This window comes from Metopolophium dirhodum, chromosome 4 (assembly GCF_019925205.1).
Source record: "Metopolophium dirhodum isolate CAU chromosome 4, ASM1992520v1, whole genome shotgun sequence".
Classification (NCBI taxonomy): Eukaryota; Metazoa; Arthropoda; class Insecta; order Hemiptera; family Aphididae; genus Metopolophium; species Metopolophium dirhodum.
The window spans coordinates 22127235-22149823 of record NC_083563.1 but is presented as its reverse complement, the minus strand read 5'-3'; the positions used below and the strand labels follow the sequence as shown (position 1 = coordinate 22149823).

At 29.1% G+C, this 22589-nt stretch overlaps 1 long non-coding RNA gene across 1 annotated transcript; it reads left to right on the top strand.

The window, feature by feature from the left end:
* The first annotated feature begins 5510 nt into the window (after window positions 1–5510).
* LOC132943944 (uncharacterized) lies at window positions 5511–13249 on the top strand. The gene is made up of 4 exons (XR_009664394.1): window positions 5511–6023; window positions 9323–9386; window positions 9460–9568; window positions 13125–13249. It is a non-coding gene; the product is annotated as an uncharacterized LOC132943944 (long non-coding RNA).
* Window positions 13250–22589: the final 9340 nt, after the last annotated feature.

Below are 22589 nucleotides of genomic sequence, written 5' to 3'. Positions count from 1 at the left end.
AAAAACATGTAACTGACAACTGTACACAATAGTATCCATCTAACAAATTCATGTACACGTAATATAGTACCTAGCCAGCAGGTTAACTTATACATACACTGATACACTATATGTCTGTATAATAACAAATAGGATAGCATTAAACTATAATATGCTACATAATTTGTATTATTTTTTCTAATTAAATTGTGTTATTTTTAAGTCAAACGCATTTATAAATTGTAACCACTAACCTTATATATGAAGCCGTAGCCATTAATATATAGGTAACTTACCTTTCATCCATTGTGTAGGTATTTATATTTTGTATGCACTAAAGTACTACACTGAAATAACGATGAACCAGACGAATATAAATAGGTGCCTATAGAATGAATCGCGGAAAAAAAACCCACAAATAAAAAAATCTACTGAAAAAAATTTAAATAAAAGTATGAACACATACAAATTCTGATTGTACCATTGTACTTAACTCGTTTGAATATTATATAGATTTCCGAAAAAAATTTCTAAAAAACGCTTTGGAGATAAACTGCATTTTCTATGTAGATTCATGGAATAAACTGCGAATATATATTAACATACGCAAAATCCCGAACTTCAAAATGTTATAACCTTGGAATTAAGCTCAACCGACAAATTCTGATTGCACCATTGTGCTTAACTCGTTGAAATATACCTTAAGGTTTCCGAAAATTCAGCCATCATTGTATTTTCTTATTATACCTTGTATCAATAATTTAAATGTGAGCCCTCCAAGGGACCAACTCAGTTCATGTCAAATTTAATATATTGTTACATAGTATCGATTTATTTGAATAAACTTTGGCGATGTCATAGGCGGAAATCTATTAAAATGTCAGGTGGGCCAACATTATTAACATCAATGTGAGCGGGAGGTTTTCTCTCCCACACAACTAAAAAAGGAGGCGGCTTGACTGACTTTTGAGGGGTCAAGGCCCCTCAAGCCCCCCGCTTCCCCCCCAATTTTCACAAATAGTACTCACTACTCGTACACTATACAGAATTGTTTAATGCTAAAATAATTAAATCTTCGTGAGTTGAATTTTAAAAAGTTTTTTTTTTAGTATTTAACATTTATAAATACAAAATATCAAAATAATTAAGTAAGTAATGGGTATATTATATTTTTCTTTTTTCTTAAAGTATTTGAAACGTATATAAAGCACAAAAAAATTAAAAACTGTCAACTAATAGGTAGTACCTATAATATGGTATTTTTGATAATTCATTATCGTTTTTTATTTTAGGCAATTACCTACACATATTAAGTTAATATGGTACCTATTTTTGGAAATAACCAATAACCCAAATTAGTATTATTAGTAATTAGGAGTTATAGCTAATACTGTACAGTCTGCGGCTATGTACAAAAATGTAAATATAGTACCAAGACAAATGAACACGGGCTATGTTCAGACTGTTATAGTAACGCCGGAAATACAACTAGTTTCGCAGTTGCAAGTTTCAAAGCGCCATTGTCATAGAGCGAAGCTTGCTGCAACACTTAGATTATCTGAAGCGCTGTCTAAAGCTCTATGTGCAGCGGCTGTCAGAAGATCATTAAACTTCGTCATATCCGTGCGTTTTCCTCGACGTTTCCTCGATTTAATCGAAAAAAGGCTGCACAGTATTAGCTATAATTCCTAGAAAATCCAACTGGTCCGTCGTTAACTTGTATGCGTATTGTGATTCTTCATCAACCTTGTAGAAAGAACCTGAAGTCGCAGTTTTTTGTTCACGATCCATAACTAAGTAATAATTAGTCAGCTTTACACAAGAATAAGAGAAATACAAATGACAATTAATCGGAGATAAACTGTTTGAATAATAATATGATAAATAACATGTAAATATTGCATAGCAACAAAATATAATAATATAGACAGCCAAAACATTAATTTCACAATGTAATTTATTTATTAATTTTTTTTTTTTCATATAAAGAAAACTAAATTTATTTTCAATAAATACTTCTAATAAAAAAAAATAAATGAAAACAAACCGTTATTGGGAATAGATAGGTATAATAATAATTATATTTAAATTTAAATACAGAAATGTTTAGTTCCAGCATGGAACCTTATTCTATTAAATTTTTAAATATAAGGTATCTACATGAATATTAAAAAAGCGGGTAAGTGGATGTCACTCTGCCGAACAGTACGTTAGGTTAGGTCACAATGTAAAATTTATCTTGGATTCAATGATATAATATCATTGTATAAGAAAAACGATTCTGAGCGGAGACGGTTTATCAGTCTAGATTTTTTTAATTTTTATTATTTATTATAGCCTTATAGTAGATTTAATATTAGAATATAAGAATTTTTTTACGCAACGGTGATAAACAAATCGTTAGAAATTAAAATCCCATTTTAAGCGGGTTTTCGTAATTTGTCAGTAGTTTTTCCCGTGGCATTAAATAACTATTGAGAAAATCGAAAAATTACATCTCTTAAGTGCCATCATCTTGATCCAATTTGCTAAATGATAAGGTACTATAATATGTTGAAACCGAAGCACTCCACCTGGTAGAAATTTTGTGTATAGGATATAAAAAAAAAATAAACACCATTGTAAAACCACTAGCTTCCCTCTCCGCTCAGAATCTAAAATTGTACGGGTTTTTAACTACATAACAATTTGCAAATTTCGAACTTAAACTGCTTATAAAAATAATATTGTGACTATGTATTTTTCATAAATTATATTAATTTGTATATGAACAACACATGAAGAACCTTGTATTACATTTTCAAGGATTTTGACTTTTCATCACATTTTTAACCGAATTGTATAGCAAAAAAAAACTACGTTAATAATAATGCATGCACACAACTCACAACCACCACAAAAAGCCAGCAAAAAACTATCCAAATAATCCAATATCCAATATCAAAAAATTAAAAAAAAAAAAAGAATACTGTTGATAATGGCTAAAATAATTCAATGGAACCTTAATGGCTTCTTCAAGAAATAAGAAGAGCTGAAACTCATCATCCAAAACCACGACCCCCAAATTATTTGCCTACAAGAAACAAATTTTGTCATGGACAGTGAGACATTTTTCCTGCTATGATCCATTCGTTGAAAATTTGATTGAACATTTTACTACAGACAGTCGTCACCACCGGGAGCGCTGTATGTCCTAAAGAGGCCGATGAATGAACAGTTTAGTTCACCAAAGCTATAGAAAATTGAAAATATATCATGATTTACGGAATAAAATTCAAAATTTTTCATTGCATAATTAATTCTATGTTCTAAATTATTTATATGCATGTATTTAAATACTTTCTTTTAATCAAAAACAATTATTAATATTATTAAATACTGTCATTTTTAAATTTCCTATTAAAAAAAAAATATATAAAAACTGTGAGAGTTAATTCACTAAATTATCATACATAATGCTTTCAAAGTGTTACAATTAACAAATAATAATTATTAATTATTAATTAATATATGGATTTTAAATACAATTCATAATATGTTGATATTGAGGTTAATACTAGTATTCATATTACCTATGTGTTACCAAAATGCATATATTTTGAATACCTTTTTATAAGCATTTATTACTCAGTTGTACCTATCACCATTGATTTTATAATATATTCATAGTATTTATAGTATTACTATTACCTATATATTATTATATATTATTAACAGAGATCCTGGGGATAGAAACATATCTATATGCTAAATGGTTGATAGATTTATATGGTCATCCTAGATCAGTGCTCTTTTTCTTTAGACTTTAAGCGTTTATGGAAAAAGTTTAAATGCTTAAATTTTAATACTATTATTAATATTTTTCAAAAGTATATTGAAACATTAATTTACTATACATTATAATAATTTATCTGTGTGAAAAAGTACATGTAATTTTAGTATATACCTAATCTAGAAAAAATCATTAATAATTTTGATTAAGTTAGCCTTGACAGTTTTACATTAAATTTAGGGAGCCTCTTGACAAAAAAAAATTGAGAATAACTGTACTAGATTATACTGTAAAATATCTAAATATATATAACTAGCGGTCCCAGTAAACAATCATGTTTGTAATGTTGCATTTCAATTTAAAAACTTCATATACATTTTTCACTGTTTAAAATCACATTTATTTTTATTTTTTCGAACACATCGTTTCAAAAACTATTATTTAATATATAATTTATTGGTATAGTATTAAATTAATTAATGAAATAAAACAAACATACCTACTATAATTATTAGTAATAATAATATATCTATGTATAAATTATTAAAATACAAAACGAACAAACGAAAAACGATTCTGAACAAAGACATCGTTAACTAATAAATAATATTGAGATTAAAGTAATTTATTTTACTATTAGACATCAGCACCTACAATAGTAGGTTAAAGTCATTTTTGCCCAAATAATAACATTTGAAAGTGTCATCGTGTCTATAAATTATAATAATATACTCTAAAAGTTTCATAAATCCGCGAACACTTACTATTTTTAAATTACAACAAAATAACTAAAATCGTTATTTTTGGTTTTAATATGTAATTTCGTCCAAATTTTAACTTATAATATCTGTAAAAAGTAACTGTGTTTATAATAGATTATTTAGATTTTTCGGTTACAATATGAACCAGGGGCGGACTGGGCCGGCGGGATACTGGGAACTTTCGGCGGTGGGCCGCTACTCAAAAATGATTTGTTATTGCTATATATTTATAATTATTATTAATATAGAAGATCGGTATAAATCGGTAGAAAATCGGTATAAATATGAATTATAAATATTTTTTATTTTCATACCATGACGCGTGTGTGAAAAATTGTTTATATTAAGTGTTTAAGACGTTAGATTTCAGGTTCGGCTGATTGTGCACCTCCCTCACTCTTCAGCATCAATGCATCAGAAATTATTATTTATAATTAGGCCACGGATTTAAATATAAACTGCATTTTCTGAATTTTCTAAACATTGCTTTCCAAGCAAAGAATTCGTTTCATATATTATCAACGAATTGAAAAATGAAATAAGAACATTTATATGGGTTGAAGTCAATATTATAAAAACTTATTAAAAAAAAATTAAATACAATTAAATAAAGGTAATTTTTTTAAATTATATTTCTATTTTTTTACGTACCCATTATGTTCGATACTATAACTTCGGTCTTCAGTTAACACTTGCCAATATGGAATTACTGTCGAAGTTTTTTATTTTAAAATATTAAATAGCATCTGATTGACTGATGTGCTATAATGAAACTCAAAATATAACGAATACACTACCTATACACCTATCTAAATTCTATTTTATATTCGTTTAAATTGGACTTTTAATTTTTCTGGACATTTTATTAAGCTACGAATTTATTTAGTTATTTTGTTATTAAGGTAATACATATTAATTAATAGGTATTTCTTAAAATTTTTTTATTATTTTATTCGAAACATTATTTTTAAATATTGGGATCAATAAAACTATTTTTATTCAATTACTATTTTATATCAATTAGAATTTGTTAATAAACCAAGTAATAAATGAATGGTTACCAAGTAAAAAAACCGTTATCTACATTATAAGTTTGAATTCAATTTTCCGCATTTGCATCTAGTAGAAACAAATAAATGTTTTTTTGAAGACAATGTAAAAATATCCATCATCCATCGGTTAGGACCATATTATATATATTTTCTATGATTAGGACGGTGAGGTTATAATTATAAATAATCTATGGCAAATGACAATCGTCTGAGACGAACAGCGATTTCAATACGTACTCACATATTTCGTTCCATTCTGGTTATTGAACTATTTGAACTAGGTGCCTATTGGCTATTTTTATAAATGCCATTAATCTCAATACTTCCAGACTGAACTTTTGGATCGGATATATGAAGACGCGCGCTGCATTTTCCTTGGCGGAGATGCACAGCTCTGACACTAGACAATATTATATACACTCGAAGGGAACGCGTTTCGCCGGAAGAATAAATAATTACGTAAGTTTTGTCCTTCTACTCTGTTGAAGCGGTAGACCTAATGTAAATATTTATTGTCAGACAAACTTATATAACCGCTAGACGTAGAGTAATTTTTAAAACCCAGTTGTTATAGGTGTGCAAAAATTATGAAAAATACCTTAAATTATAATACTTTGCCTACAACTGTTAATTTATTGTTATAGTAGAATAATTTTTAAAATTTTAAATCAATGATTAAGTAATGCTTTTATAAGTAGGAAGGTAGGTTTTTATACCTACCTAATAAAATAAGAAAATACATAATGATTAATGTTATTTAATATAATTTGTAAGTACATAGCAGATCACTTGGCAGATACCTACCACTTGGTGACGATTATTTTTGTCTTATACGTTCTTCGTAATTCCGTTCCGTCACGATAGTTTTAGTTTTCGTAAATGTGAAACATGCATTTTCTATGCATACGGGATACGGGCATTAAACATTTGGGTTTTAAGAGAACACCTCAAACGTACGTTTTTTTGGGGGGGTTTTACGGGATATACCTAAGGGAAATTTTCTTCAAATTTTCACATTTCACTATTTTATATTGTGATATTATTTGTGCCTAGGTTAAGTTTCTGTTTTAGAATCGATCGATAGGTTACCTAGGTATATCACATTCTTTAAATTGAATTCTGGTAGTCGAGTATTGGACAAGTACCTACGTAATTTATAATTCGTATCGTAATTTAATTACTAAAAAAATATATTTTCCCCAACAGTGTCACCGGCAGGAGAATACATTATAGAATGTCTATAAACTTGTGGTCTAGTATATGGTTAAAATTGGCATGCGACCATCAACCGGGGGCTTGTTCTGGACAATTTAAATGATCTAATAAGGTTCATCTCATTATTTGAATTAAATTAATTTTTAACCAATTGTTGTGTTAATCAATTTTTTTATTTATTTCATTCGACACACTCGTCTCAGTTTTCTAGTACCTCTAGATTTCTCACGAAATTCATATCGATCATCTCACAGCTTTCATATTCAAAACCAAAAAATATGTATTTTTAGCTTATTTCAATATTTTTCATCGAACACCAGAATATATTACAGATCATAAAGATTATATTATATCATATATTTTAAACTAAACAAGCCAGTGCCATCTAAAATTTTTTTTGCCCGCTGGCGCTTTTCAATTTTTTTTTTATGAATTTATCTTTAGGTAATGAAATTGTATACATTTTTTAAACATTGGCAACCTGGTGCCCTATGAAAAATCCTTCTTTAATGAACTAAATATTTTGAATAGTTTTTTCTCTTTAAGATTCTAGACGTTTTAGGTTGAACTTTGTAATGTGTATTCCTACAATAATATTTGTTTTTAATTTTTTTATTTGTTTTCTAAAATGCATTTGCCTGCGGGCGCCCACACCATCCTTCAATTTTTTTTTCATGATTTTAACATTTGCCAAATTTTTTAAATATTGATAACTTGGTGCCATACGAATAATCCATCTTTAATGAACTAATTTTTTTTTTCTTTTTGATTCTGGGCATTTTAGTTTGTACTTTGTAATGTGTATTCCTGCAGTAACTTTTTTTCCACATTTTTTTTTTGTTATCTAAATATATTTAATAGTTTTTTCTGTTTAAGATTCTGGACATTTTAGTTTGAAGTTTGTAATGTGTATTCACACAATATAATTAATTTCAATTTTTTTTTGTTTTCTAAAATGCATTTGCCTTCGGGCGCTCACACCATCCTTCAATTTTTTTTTAGTCATGATGTGACTAGTTGAAATTTTTGTATTTACTTTTTGAACATTGATAACATGGTGCACTTTGAATAATCCATCATTAATGAACTAAATATTTTGAATAGTTTTTTTCTGTTTAAGATTCTGGACATTTTAGTTTGAAGTTTGTAATGTGTATTCCTACAATATAATCAATTTCAATTTTTTTTTTGTTTTCTAGAATGCATTTGCTTGCGGGCGCCAACACCCTCTTTCAATTTTTTTTTTAGTAATGTGACGAGTTGAATTTTTTGTAGAGACTTGAACATTGATAACTTGGTGCCCTCTGAATAATCCATCATTAATAATCTAAATATATTTAATAGTTTTTCCTGTTTAAGATTCTGGACATTTTAGTTTGAAGTTTGTAATGTGTATTCACACAATATAATTAATTTCAATTTTTTTTTGTTTTCTAAAATGCATTTGCCTGCGGGCGCCCACACCCTCCTTCAATTTTTTTTTAGTAATGTGACTAGTTGAATTTTTCGTATAGACTTGAACATTGATAACTTCGTACCCTATGAATAATCCTTCTTTAATGAACTATATATTTCTAATAGTTTTTTTCTGTTTAAGATTCTGGACGTTTTAGTTTGTACTTTGTAATGTGTATTCCTGCAGTAACTTTTTTTCCACATTTTTTTTGGTTTTCTAAAATGCATTTGCCTGCGGGCGCCAACACCCTCTTTCAATTTTAGATTCTGAGCGAAGCGATGAATGTATTGATTTTACAATGATGTGTGTTTTTTTTTATTTTATTTTTTTATTTTTATTTTTTATTTTATTTTTTATTTTTGTGTCTGTCATCACCTTTTAGGACAGTAGTAAAGTCCTGGGATTTTTTTCAACAGTAACTTTTCTGATAGGAAAGTGAATCTAGTTGATACTTTGAGAGGTCAAAAAAAGAATTATTTTTGCATCATCAATTTTAAAACGTTGATTTACCTAGATTAAAAAAAAAAATTAATTTGTTATACTTAAGCTCGGTAAACTTTAAGCGTTGTACGGGTGCGTAAGACACCGAAAATCGTGAACTTCGTAAGGCTATACCATAAAAACCAATGATTTCCCTGTAGTAGAGTTTTGGACAAGTACCTACATAAGTAATTTATAATAATTCATATTGTTTTTTAATTAGGTACCAAAAAAATATAACTTCTCAAACACTGTGTCTATTGGCACTGGTGGGAGAATGTATTAGAATGTCTATAAACTTGCGGACCAGTTTGTATAGTTAAATTTGGCATGCAAACTATAATTGAAATAGAAAACCAGAATAGGTGCATTGCAGATGATAAAGATTTCTGTAAAATAACATACGATTTATCAATATACCGTTTAGGTACTGAGTATAATACTATAATATATAAGTTCTATGGATTTATCATAGTAAATAATATATTTTATAATATCTATGGCAATCGTTAATTGTCGAAATTCGTCGGTGACGGTTAACAATTCTAATAATTTCAGCAAATACTATTGTATTATAAATATAATATATTGTATATTTTGATTTCAGTGAACAAAAAAATAATATGCCACCAATATAAACGGACAGTTTGTTAAACCGTACATATTATAATGTAAGTTTTAAAACAAACTCGCAAATTTCATTATGATCAGGTTATTTTCATAAAATATTTCGATACTTTCAAGTTTCAGCTCATCGGAGTGAGATGATTAGATAAAGATGGATGAAGATAGCTGTTTCTTCGGCGATGGCGGCACTCTAGCTACGTTTCACCGGAAGAGTAGATGTTTACGAGTAAGTTTGTTTTCATATTATTACCTACTATTTTACATTTACTTTTTAGACTTAAATTAAATATTTATTGCCACGGACAATCTGTTAACTGGGAGACGTAGAAGCATTTATACGTTTACTCCCAAAAGTGCAATGTATAAAATACGCGAGCCCGAACCGTCCAAACCCGTCTTCGTTTCTCCACGCCAAGTTTAATACACGTACCTTTTTGCATATACTATACGTCGGGTATTAACTTAGATTTGCGCTAAGTATTTAAAACAATATAATATTATTAATATTTATATTTTATATACATTATACACCTCATATATTTTATTAGCATACTTACACATTTTTTAGTACAGTTTATACCCTCTTATAGAAATAGGTACCTATTAAATATTTTGAAATTATATATTATAACCATACACTTTAATATAAATTCGTTGTTATCAAGACTCATCGTCTTAAAACGTAGGTACTCTTTTAGCGAGGGAGCTTCGATCCACAAAAATTAAAATTGAGGGGATTGGCGGTTGTATATACTTCATAAATCTTTTTCGATTGAAATCGTGTAAATAATTTAATTAAACAATCGGGTATCACTAGTATCAATTGTATTATATTACGTGCAACGGTATAAGATCACCGGAACAAGATGGCAGAATGAAAATCGATTAAATAAAATATGAAATAATGTTGTAGTAGAAGATGGAAACTTCAGTTTATTCTAATTTATAATCCGAGTATTGTAATAACTATTAAATTCATCATTGAACGATTATTCAGTGGTCACTTGGGGATAAATTCCAAAAGTATAAATGTAAATTAAATTAAGAATCATTAAAAACAATTTTGTGAAAGGAACAACATTATTTCTAATATTAATGTCTTAATTATTATTAACAAATAAATACAAATACTGGATATTTTAATAGCTTTTAACTAATAACATTCAGTGTAAATAGTTTCTGATCGACGTACCTATATGTAAGTAACTTCTATAAAATGATTATTCACGAAAAAAAATCCTAACAATGTAATGCAAAGATTCTCATAAATTGATCTTAACAGCAGCCTAAAAACAGCAAAAATACATTTGTACAACATTTATATTTTATGCATCACACCTACCAAATTGAAATGTTGACAACATTTTAATTCCCTATTATGGTGTAGGTACCTACTAATACAAACAATAAATTATTATTCGAAAACACAATTTTGTATATTATTATATATTAAAATACTAAATACCTACAATGAAACTAAAAATAAACAAATTATTGCGTCATACTGAGTGCCTTTGGTATATTATATATGAAAATAGAATCTTTATTACGAATTCTTATCGATTACACCGACACAAAAAATATACCTAATTATAAAAATTAAAAAATTAAACAACACACATTATTGTAAAATCAATACAGTCATTCGATCGATCCGCTCAAAATCTAAAATCTAAAATACATCCGATACAATTAAACTTAACATATATTAGGTAAATCATTATTATACATTTTGTGTTCGGCAGTATTGGGAGAAAATGTTAGACTTGGAATTTTACAAATCTAGTTGCAGGTATTAAAGTCGGTACTGTACATTTGACTGTATACCTTTATGTTAACTCTTGGTTAACTCTATAAACCAGAAATCACATTTTTATTTAATGATTTATTAAAAAAACAATATGCTTTTATAAAAATATGCTTGTGCTTCTAATATCTATTCACCACCTTAATCAATACCTAGTTAAATTAATATGAAAACGAAAATAATAATTTAAATAATATATTTTATTATTATAATTTAAATTATAAATATTAAATTGTAAACTATTTTGGTTATATTGTCATATAAAATTTCAATGAACAAATTGTTCCTTAACACGGAACTCTTTGACATAAAAAGTTGTATTATATTATATCTATGGATTCATCATATTGACGTAATATAATATCTACCTATCATGTATATTCTATGGCAATTCTCAAAGTCGTTGCAGAAGACACAGTCGATTAAAAATTCTAAAATGTCAATTAACAAAACAGACATGAACAGAACAAAAAACATACTGCGTTCCGTATGGTTTTATTTTTTATAAATCAAAATAGTTTTAGTTCTGTATCTGGAGCATTTTCACATCGGCATCGCAGTGAACACACGTCACGGATTCAGTCGAAAGAGTCGATATTAAAAGTAAATTTGTTTTCATATTCTTTCGGGGCTTAAATATTTACTTTTAAGATTTAAAATAAATATTTAATGTCACGAAAAATGTGCTATCCAAGTAACGCACTACGCATATTTTAGACCCGAGCTGGAAATGTATAAAATACGCGAGATCGAATAATACAAACGCCGCACAGTGTTCCAAAAAGGATTTTTAGCAGGACAAAATGATTTCTTTTTCGGATGCTTAGTTTATTTTTTAACTTAGTTTTTGCAGTGTGCATCCATAAAGTCCGTAAACAAATTTCTGAAGTCTTATGATAAATTTTTTTTTAATTAAACAAATGTTTAGGTATTTGTCTTAATGATAAAACTAAACTATTAAGTTAAAACATAAAGTATGTTTTTTTGTCATTTGGTTTTATTGAGAGTTATAATAATTGTTCTCTAATTCTAAAGTTTATATTAATATAAAATTATACAATTATAATAGGTTCTATATATTGTATTAAGTATTGTGCTGAAACTTGCCGCAATCAAATTATGTAATAACGTTTAGATGACAAGTTAAGCTAATTGAAAACACTAATTTCTTCAAATTTCTACTATCCACTACTTTTTTTCCGTATCCATTAATAATATAAAATAATATATTTTAACATTTCTATATACATATATATTATTTAAAAACTTAACAAAAAAAAATATACCTTCCACTAGGATATCCATGATATTAAAGTAAAATAAACGATCTAACTTTATTCAACGAACAACGCTAACCATAAAATAACTATACGCTCAATCAATTTAGTTTGTTTTTAAAAATCTTATTTCCGACTATTAGTGTATTCAGTAGGTACCTAGTACCTACACTATAACAATAGCTATATACTACCTATCCTGACCACCCCGTGTATAGTCGTATAGCTCGGTATAGGTACCTATATAAATAGTGTAAATGTAAATACATATTACATACACGAATGCGTTAGGTACCTATTATTATGTCCCTAACATTTATTTTATTTTCTTGAACACAATGTTTCAAAATTTATTAACTAATATATAATTAATTGTCATATTATTTATAAATTATTGAAATACAATTAATACACCTACTATAATTATAAATTAGTAATAAGAATAAATTCGTGGATAAACTATTAAAATACAAACGAATAAACATTAAAGGGTACAATGTATTTCCGGTAGTCGGTTGGGTATAAAACTAATAAATCCTTGAATACAATATTAAAAAATACAAACTTACACATAATAGTTATAATAGGTATAATACAAATTAAACATTACACTTATAATATATAATATCTGTAACGCATTGGTCATAACTCATAACTATATTGTTGAACATTTTACTGAATGCTACGTATTATTACAGAGATGGTATTCGTCATTGAACATTTGCCAACTGGGGTCTGGAAATAATATATCATATTAAGCAGAGGGAAATGAGCAGTTAGCGGTGCAGAGTTTCAAAGACTAAGTTTTATAGCAGATTTCGATTAGGACACGGTGAATGTATTTTCTTATTTTTCAGTATGTTTATTTTTAGTATTATTAATTGATCAGGGGATGTATTGCCCGCAACTTTTAAATTATTTTTTACAGTAACTACTAGTATAACACTATGCCAGATATCAATAAAGTTGTAATAAAAATTAGGAAATTGGTCAGGTATGATATTTTTTTAAATAATTATTTTGAGTAGGTAATTCGCTCAATGATATTTAAATATTTTTACCGATAATCAAGTACGATGATTTGTAAGTAACTAGAGACTGAGTGAATAGGAAATGTATGGTATGGCGAAGATAAGGGGAAAGAGGTCAACAGGATTTCAGAATGTTTGACGTATGAAAGGGAAAGACGAAAAAGAAATGTAAGGTTAGGCTAGGCTACTGGAGTGTGTGTAGCAGATATGAGAATGTTAAGTTAGGTGTGTAATGGCCAATAAGGATGATAGAATAGAAAATTAATTAATTAAAGGTAGTGTAGTGTTGTGTAGTGGCATATATTGTATATTGTAATTTGTAGTGAAAACAAGAGAGATTGGATTGAGGTAGTTCGGTCACTGTATGATAAGGGTATAGTGAGAGTGAATAAAGAAATTAATAGGTGAATAGAGAGGTGAGAAGATTGAAGAAGAGGTGGATATATAGAATACTGATCTTATGGAGGCGTGAAAAGAGGGTAGCTATACCTGTATAGTTGTGTGAGAAGGGGGAAGAAGAAGTCTGAAAGGTCCCGGTGCCAATTTTTCAAATTTTCAAATTTTCCACAATTCTATAAAATATGAAAATTAAATTTTATATTTTAGTTGCCACCTCAATTATTAGACTTTTCCACTAATCTACTACCCGATAACTATTTAGGGAATTGATAGGGTGTATTTTATCTAAAAAATTACTTTACGGGAATAACTCTCAAGCTTTGTGGAATTGTCGGATTTTGATGACTATTTTTTTATCTGAAAGAAGAAGACTTCCTACAGCTCGCATCAATCTCTGATTTTGTATTTTATTTCAAATAGTTGTATTAAAAAATTTGTAAAAAAATGCTTTTTATCTTATATTTTGTTTAGATATATTATAAGTTTTGAGAATAAAATATTGAAAAACAGAGATCAATGCGGGCTATAGAATATTTCCCTCTAGCAATTCAAAATTTTTGAAATTTCGTTGATTTTACAAAGCGGTATTGTTATTCCCGCAGAGTCTATTTTTGAGGACAAAATGGCATCGGCACCGGGCGCCTGAAGGTAGAATAGTTAGGTTAAAAATGTCGAATACGTAGGTAAGGATCTTGAATTGCAAAGGCCACTCGACTCTTTGGCTGAAACTATACTGGTAACAACCTTGACTTATGGGATAGAATAAAAAGATCGGTGGCCGGTTGTGATGTCAGCGCACAATTTTTTTTCCCACTTTGACACACACTAGGGCTAAAATATCGGAAGGGAGGCTCTAGTCATCACCAGCTAATATTACATGAAAAGTAACCCGTGAGGGCGTTGCCCCCACACCACCATACAAATATTCGTTTGAAAATATAAAAATATAAAAGAATTTTTTTTATTTACTCGAATTTAATTTTTCACAATAATAATATACTGTTTGTACATATATAATATAGTTAAATGTAAATGTAATTAAAATTCAAAAAAAAAAATTAAGAATTACAGTTGAATTTTAAAAAAGTTTATTAATATATTAGCAAATATTAAAGATATCAATACGGGACAGTCAATGTTAAAATGTTACGACGTATGATCCTCCAAAAATCGTAGTATTTGGCGGTTGCCTATAAGAGAAATCCTTCGGCGTAGTCAAACAAATGAAAGGACCTATGATATGTTTGAAGGTAGGCCAAACCCATATGTTTTCGGGGGGACAAATGTATCGCGGTTTTTTAATCGAACTATCCCGTATCTATATTTTATCTATAGTATTTCAACCAACAATTACTCCCCGCTACAAACAACCAAAAAACAAAAAAAAACAGCTAATGGTCACAGTTGCTGGGCTTTAACACGGTCTTAAAGACTGCAAGCTAGAGTTGTACCAGTATAATTAAAAACTTAAATACAGCCAACCTTAATTAATGATTTTTTTACCACAACAAATTATAAAATGTCACAAAATATTATTTTATTAGGGTTTTATGAGGTTTTCAATCCTTATAAGTTGCTGTAAATAGAAAATGTAGAAAACAATAGTTTTAATTTAAAATATGGTTTTGTGTTTTAATATCCTGTTGTGAAATAATTCTCAAGGTTTCCTTCCCACATTTTTTTACATTGTACTAAATCTAATTTTTTTCTGCACATATTTACGAAGACTAAAACAGATATCTGACCGTTTTTATTTGTATTTATTTTAGACTTTATAGTTTGTAATTTAAAATTGACTGTAGACCCAGCTTAAACACAATATTATTTTAAATTAAACATTATTAATTTATGTCCTTCATACATGACTATCACATACTAGAGTCCATGCAGGACCTCTTCCCATTTAACTTTTTGCATCCTTTATCAATTTTATTCATTTTTATACATTTTCTAATACATATATATTACGGTGATACACCTCTGATCATAATAACTGTTCGTTTATTTTAATGTAAACAATACCTAGTTTTTGATTTGTAGTTAAAATGTACTGCGGTATTAAGCTTCCTGCATATTCTTTTGTTTAGTATTATTTCGCCCAGGTTCCTCATACAATATTTTTTTTGATTCATTTAACTATATAATTTAAAAACAGACTGGTTACCTATGTGCTTTCACGTTACCATTCAATTTATTTTTTCATTTATTTAACTCAAAGTAATTATTTATAAAAATAATTCAAACTTTTTTTTAACTATTTTAAATGCATTTTTGGTGGGTGCCAACGTTTTTTTAATTTTTTTTTATGAAGCAAACAGTTTTTGATCCTTGTATAGGTTTTTTAAAACTGACAACCAGTTGCCATCTGATTTTTTAAAAAGAAATTTTTTAGACAATTCCTTGATTTTAGCCTGCTTCTATAATTCACGAATCTAGGAATTCCCAGATTTCTAGACAATGTCTAGATTTCTCAAATTTGAAAAATCTAGGAATTTGCCTGAAACTAGGAATCGTCTAGAAATCTGGGAATTCCTAGATTCGTGAAATATAGGAGCAGGTAAAATCGAAGAATTGCCTGAATCTTGGAAATATACAAAAATTTTTTTAAATATCCGATAGCATCTGAATCTAGGAATTCCCAGATTTCTAGGAAAAGCCTAGATTCGGCAAATTAATTTTATAAATCTAGGAATTCACGATCCAGGAATTCCTAGATTCTTCAAATTTGCTAAATCTAGGCATTGCCTAGAAATCTGGGAATTCCTAGATTCGTGAATTATAGAAGCAGGCTAAAAAATCGAGGAAATGCCTGAATCTAGGAAATATACAATAATTTTTTTAAATATCTGATGGCATCTGAATCTAGGAATTCCCAGATTTCTGATAATTTCCCATTTTTTTAAAATCTAGCCAATTCCTCGAATTTTTACCCTGCTCCTATATTTCACGAATCTAGGAATTCCCAGATTTCTAGGCAATGCCTAGATTTAGCAAATTTGAAAAAAATCTAGGAATTCCAAGATTTCTAGTATATTCCTGGTTTCAGACAAATTTGAAATATCTGGGAATTTTCCTCAATCTTGAAATTATCTGGAAATCTTGGAATTTGAAAAATTTGAAACTTCTAATTCCTAGATTTTTCAAATTTTTTTAAATCTAGGCACTGCCTAGAAATCTGGGAATTCCTAGATTCGTGAATTATAGAAGCAGGCTAAAAAATCGAGGAAATGCCTGAATCTAGGAAATATACAATAATTTTTTTAAATATCTGATGGCATCTGAATCTAGGAATTCCCAGATTTCTGATAATTTCCCATTTTTGTAAAATTTAGCCAATTCTTCGATTTTACCTGCTCCTATATTTCACGAATCTAGGAATTCCCAGATTTCTAGGCAGTGCCTAGATTTAAAAAAATTTGAAAAATCTAGGAATTAGAAGTTTCAAATTTTTCAAATTCCAAGATTTCCAGATAATTTCAAGATTGAGGAAAATTCCCAGATATTTCAAATATGCCTGAAACCAGGAATATACTAGAAATCTTGGAATTCCTAGATTTTTTCAAATTTGCTAAATCTAGGCATTGCCTAGAAATCTGGGAATTCCTAGATTCGTGAATTGTTGAGGCCGGCTAATATACTAGAAATCTTGGAATTCCTAGATTTTTTCAAATTTGCTAAATCTAGGCATTGCCTAGAAATCTGGGAATTCCTAGATTCGTGAAATATAGGAGCAGGTAAAATCGAAGAATTGGCTAGATTTTACAAAAATGGGAAATTATCAGAAATCTGGGAATTCCTAGATTCAGATGCCATCAGATATTTAAAAAAATTATTGTATATTTCCTAGATTCAGGCATTTCCTCGATTTTTTAGCCTGCTTCTATAATTCACGAATCTAGGAATTCCCAGATTTCTAGGCAATGCCTAGATTTAGCAAATTTGAAGAATCTAGGAATTCCTGGATCGTGAATTCCTAGATTTATAAAATTAATTTGCCGAATCTAGGCTTTTCCTAGAAATCTGGGAATTCCTAGATTCGTGAAATATAGGAGCAGGTAAAATCGAAGAATTGGCTGAATCTTGGAAATATACAAAAAATTTTTTAAATATCCGATAGCATCTGAATCTAGGAATTCCCAGATTTCTAGGAAAAGCCTAGATTCGGCAAATTAATTTTATAAATCTAGGAATTCACGATCCAGGAATTCCTAGATTCTTCAAATTTGCTAAATCTAGGCATTGCCTAGAAATCTGGGAATTCCTAGATTCGTGAATTATAGAAGCAGGCTAAAAAATCGAGGAAATGCCTGAATCTAGGAAATATACAATAATTTTTTTAAATATCTGATGGCATCTGAATCTAGGAATTCCCAGATTTCTGATAATTTCCCATTTTTGTAAAATCTAGCCAATTCTTCGATTTGACCTGCTCCTATATTTCACGAATCTAGGAATTCCCAGATTTCTAGGCAATGCCTAGATTTAGCAAATTTGAAAAAATCTAGGAATTCCAAGATTTCTAGTATATTCCTGGTTTCAGGCATATTTGAAATATCTGGGAATTTTCCTCAATCTTGAAATTATCTGGAAATCTTGGAATTTGAAAAATTTGAAACTTCTAATTCCTAGATTTTTCAAATTTTTTTAAATCTAGGCACTGCCTAGAAATCTGGGAATTCCTAGATTCGTGAATTATAGAAGCAGGCTAAAAAATCGAGGAAATGCCTGAATCTAGGAAATATACAATAATTTTTTTAAATATCTGATGGCATCTGAATCTAGGAATTCCCAGATTTCTGATAATTTCCCATTTTTGTAAAATCTAGCCAATTCTTCGATTTTACCTGCTCCTATATTTCACGAATCTAGGAATTCCCAGATTTCTAGGCAATGCCTAGATTTAGCAAATTTGAAAAAATCTAGGAATTCCAAGATTTCTAGTATATTAGCCGGCCTCAACAATTCACGAATCTAGGAATTCCCAGATTTCTAGGCAATGCCTAGATTTAGCAAATTTGAAAAATCTAGGAATTTGCCTGAAACTAGGAAATCCTAGATTTGTGAATTTCTAGATTTTTCAAATTAATTTTATAAATCTAGGAATTCACGATCCAGGAATTCCTAGATTCTTCAAATTTGCTAAATCTAGGCATTGCCTAGAAATCTGGGAATTCCTAGATTCGTGAATTATAGAAGCAGGCTAAAAAATCGAGGAAATCGCTGAATCTAGGAAATATACAATTTTTTTACATATCTGATGGCATCTGAATCTAGGAATTCGTGAATTATAGAAGCAGGCTAAAAAATCGAGGAAATGCCTGAATCTAGGAAATATACAATAATTTTTTTAAATATCTGATGGCATCTGAATCTAGGAATTCCCAGATTTCTAGGCAGTGCCTGGAAATCTGGGAATTCCTAGATTCGTGAATTGTCGAAGCCGGCTAAAATCGAGGAAATGCCTGAATCTAGGAAATATACAAAAATTTTTTTAAATATCCGATAGCATCTGAATCTAGGAATTCCCAGATTTCTAGGCAGTGCCTAGATTTAAAAAAATTTGAAAAATCTAGGAATTTGAAGTTTCAAATTTTTCAAATTCCAAGATTTCCAGATAATTTCAAGATTGAGGAAAATTCCCAGATATTTCAAATATGCCTGAAACCAGGAATATACTAGAAATCTTGGAATTCCTAGATTTTTTCAAATTTGCTAAATCTAGGCATTGCCTAGAAATCTGGGAATTCCTAGATTCGTGAAATATAGGAGCAGGGTAAAAAATCGAGGAATTGGCTAGATTTTACAAAAATGGGAAATTATCAGAAATCTGGGAATTCCTAGATTCAGATGCCATCAGATATGTAAAAAAATTGTATATTTCCTAGATTCAGGCATTTCCTCGATTTTTTAGCCTGCTTCTATAATTCACGAATCTAGGAATTCCCAGATTTCTAGGCAATGCCTAGATTTAGCAAATTTGAAGAATCTAGGAATTCCTGGATCGTGAATTCCTAGATTTATAAAATTAATTTGCCGAATCTAGGCTTTTCCTAGAAATCTGGGAATTCCTAGATTCAGATGCTATCGGATATTTAAAAAAATTTTTGTATATTTCCAAGATTCAGGCAATTCTTCGATTTTACCTGCTCCTATATTTCACGAATCTAGGAATTCCCAGATTTCTAGACGATTCCTAGTTTCAGGCAAATTCCTAGATTTTTCAAATTTGAGAAATCTAGACATTGTCTAGAAATCTGGGAATTCCTAGATTCGTGAATTATAGAAGCAGGCTAAAATCAAGGAATTGTCTAAAAAATTTCTTTTTAAAAAATCAGATGGCAACTGGTTGTCAGTTTTAAAAAACCTATACAAGGATCAAAAACTGTTTGCTTCATAAAAAAAAATTAAAAAAACGTTGGCACCCACCAAAAATGCATTTAAAATAGTTAAAAAAAAGTTTGAATTATTTTTATAAATAATTACTTTGAGTTAAATAAATGAAAAAATAAATTGAATGGTAACGTGAAAGCACATAGGTAACCAGTCTGTTTTTAAATTATATAGTTAAATGAATCAAAAAAAATATTGTATGAGGAACCTGGGCGAAATAATACTAAACAAAAGAATATGCAGGAAGCTTAATACCGCAGTACATTTTAACTACAAATCAAAAACTAGGTATTGTTTACATTAAAATAAACGAACAGTTATTATGATCAGAGGTGTATCACCGTAATATATATGTATTAGAAAATGTATAAAAATGAATAAAATTGATAAAGGATGCAAAAAGTTAAATGGGAAGAGGTCCTGCATGGACTCTAGTATGTGATAGTCATGTATGAAGGACATAAATTAATAATGTTTAATTTAAAATAATATTGTGTTTAAGCTGGGTCTACAGTCAATTTTAAATTACAAACTATAAAGTCTAAAATAAATACAAATAAAAACGGTCAGATATCTGTTTTAGTCTTCGTAAATATGTGCAGAAAAAAATTAGATTTAGTACAATGTAAAAAAATGTGGGAAGGAAACCTTGAGAATTATTTCACAACAGGATATTAAAACACAAAACCATATTTTAAATTAAAACTATTGTTTTCTACATTTTCTATTTACAGCAACTTATAAGGATTGAAAACCTCATAAAACCCTAATAAAATAATATTTTGTGACATTTTATAATTTGTTGTGGTAAAAAAATCATTAATTAAGGTTGGCTGTATTTAAGTTTTTAATTATACTGGTACAACTCTAGCTTGCAGTCTTTAAGACCGTGTTAAAGCCCAGCAACTGTGACCATTAGCTGTTTTTTTTTGTTTTTTGGTTGTTTGTAGCGGGGAGTAATTGTTGGTTGAAATACTATAGATAAAATATAGATACGGGATAGTTCGATTAAAAAACCGCGATACATTTGTCCCCCCGAAAACATATGGGTTTGGCCTACCTTCAAACATATCATAGGTCCTTTCATTTGTTTGACTACGCCGAAGGATTTCTCTTATAGGCAACCGCCAAATACTACGATTTTTGGAGGATCATACGTCGTAACATTTTAACATTGACTGTCCCGTATTGATATCTTTAATATTTGCTAATATATTAATAAACTTTTTTAAAATTCAACTGTAATTCTTAATTTTTTTTTTTGAATTTTAATTACATTTACATTTAACTATATTATATATGTACAAACAGTATATTATTATTGTGAAAAATTAAATTCGAGTAAATAAAAAAAATTCTTTTATATTTTTATATTTTCAAACGAATATTTGTATGGTGGTGTGGGGGCAACGCCCTCACGGGTTACTTTTCATGTAATATCAGCTGGTGATGACTAGAGCCTCCCTTCCGATATTTTAGCCCTAGTGTGTGTCAAAGTGGGAAAAAAAATTGTGCGCTGACATCACAACCGGCCACCGATCTTTTTATTCTATCCCATAAGTCAAGGTTGTTACCAGTATAGTTTCAGCCAAAGAGTCGAGTGGCCTTTGCAATTCAAGATCCTTACCTACGTATTCGACATTTTTAACCTAACTATTCTACCTTCAGGCGCCCGGTGCCGATGCCATTTTGTCCTCAAAAATAGACTCTGCGGGAATAACAATACCGCTTTGTAAAATCAACGAAATTTCAAAAATTTTGAATTGCTAGAGGGAAATATTCTATAGCCCGCATTGATCTCTGTTTTTCAATATTTTATTCTCAAAACTTATAATATATCTAAACAAAATATAAGATAAAAAGCATTTTTTTACAAATTTTTTAATACAACTATTTGAAATAAAATACAAAATCAGAGATTGATGCGAGCTGTAGGAAGTCTTCTTCTTTCAGATAAAAAAATAGTCATCAAAATCCGACAATTCCACAAAGCTTGAGAGTTATTCCCGTAAAGTAATTTTTTAGATAAAATACACCCTATCAATTCCCTAAATAGTTATCGGGTAGTAGATTAGTGGAAAAGTCTAATAATTGAGGTGGCAACTAAAATATAAAATTTAATTTTCATATTTTATAGAATTGTGGAAAATTTGAAAATTTGAAAAATTGGCACCGGGACCTTTCAGACTTCTTCTTCCCCCTTCTCACACAACTATACAGGTATAGCTACCCTCTTTTCACGCCTCCATAAGATCAGTATTCTATATATCCACCTCTTCTTCAATCTTCTCACCTCTCTATTCACCTATTAATTTCTTTATTCACTCTCACTATACCCTTATC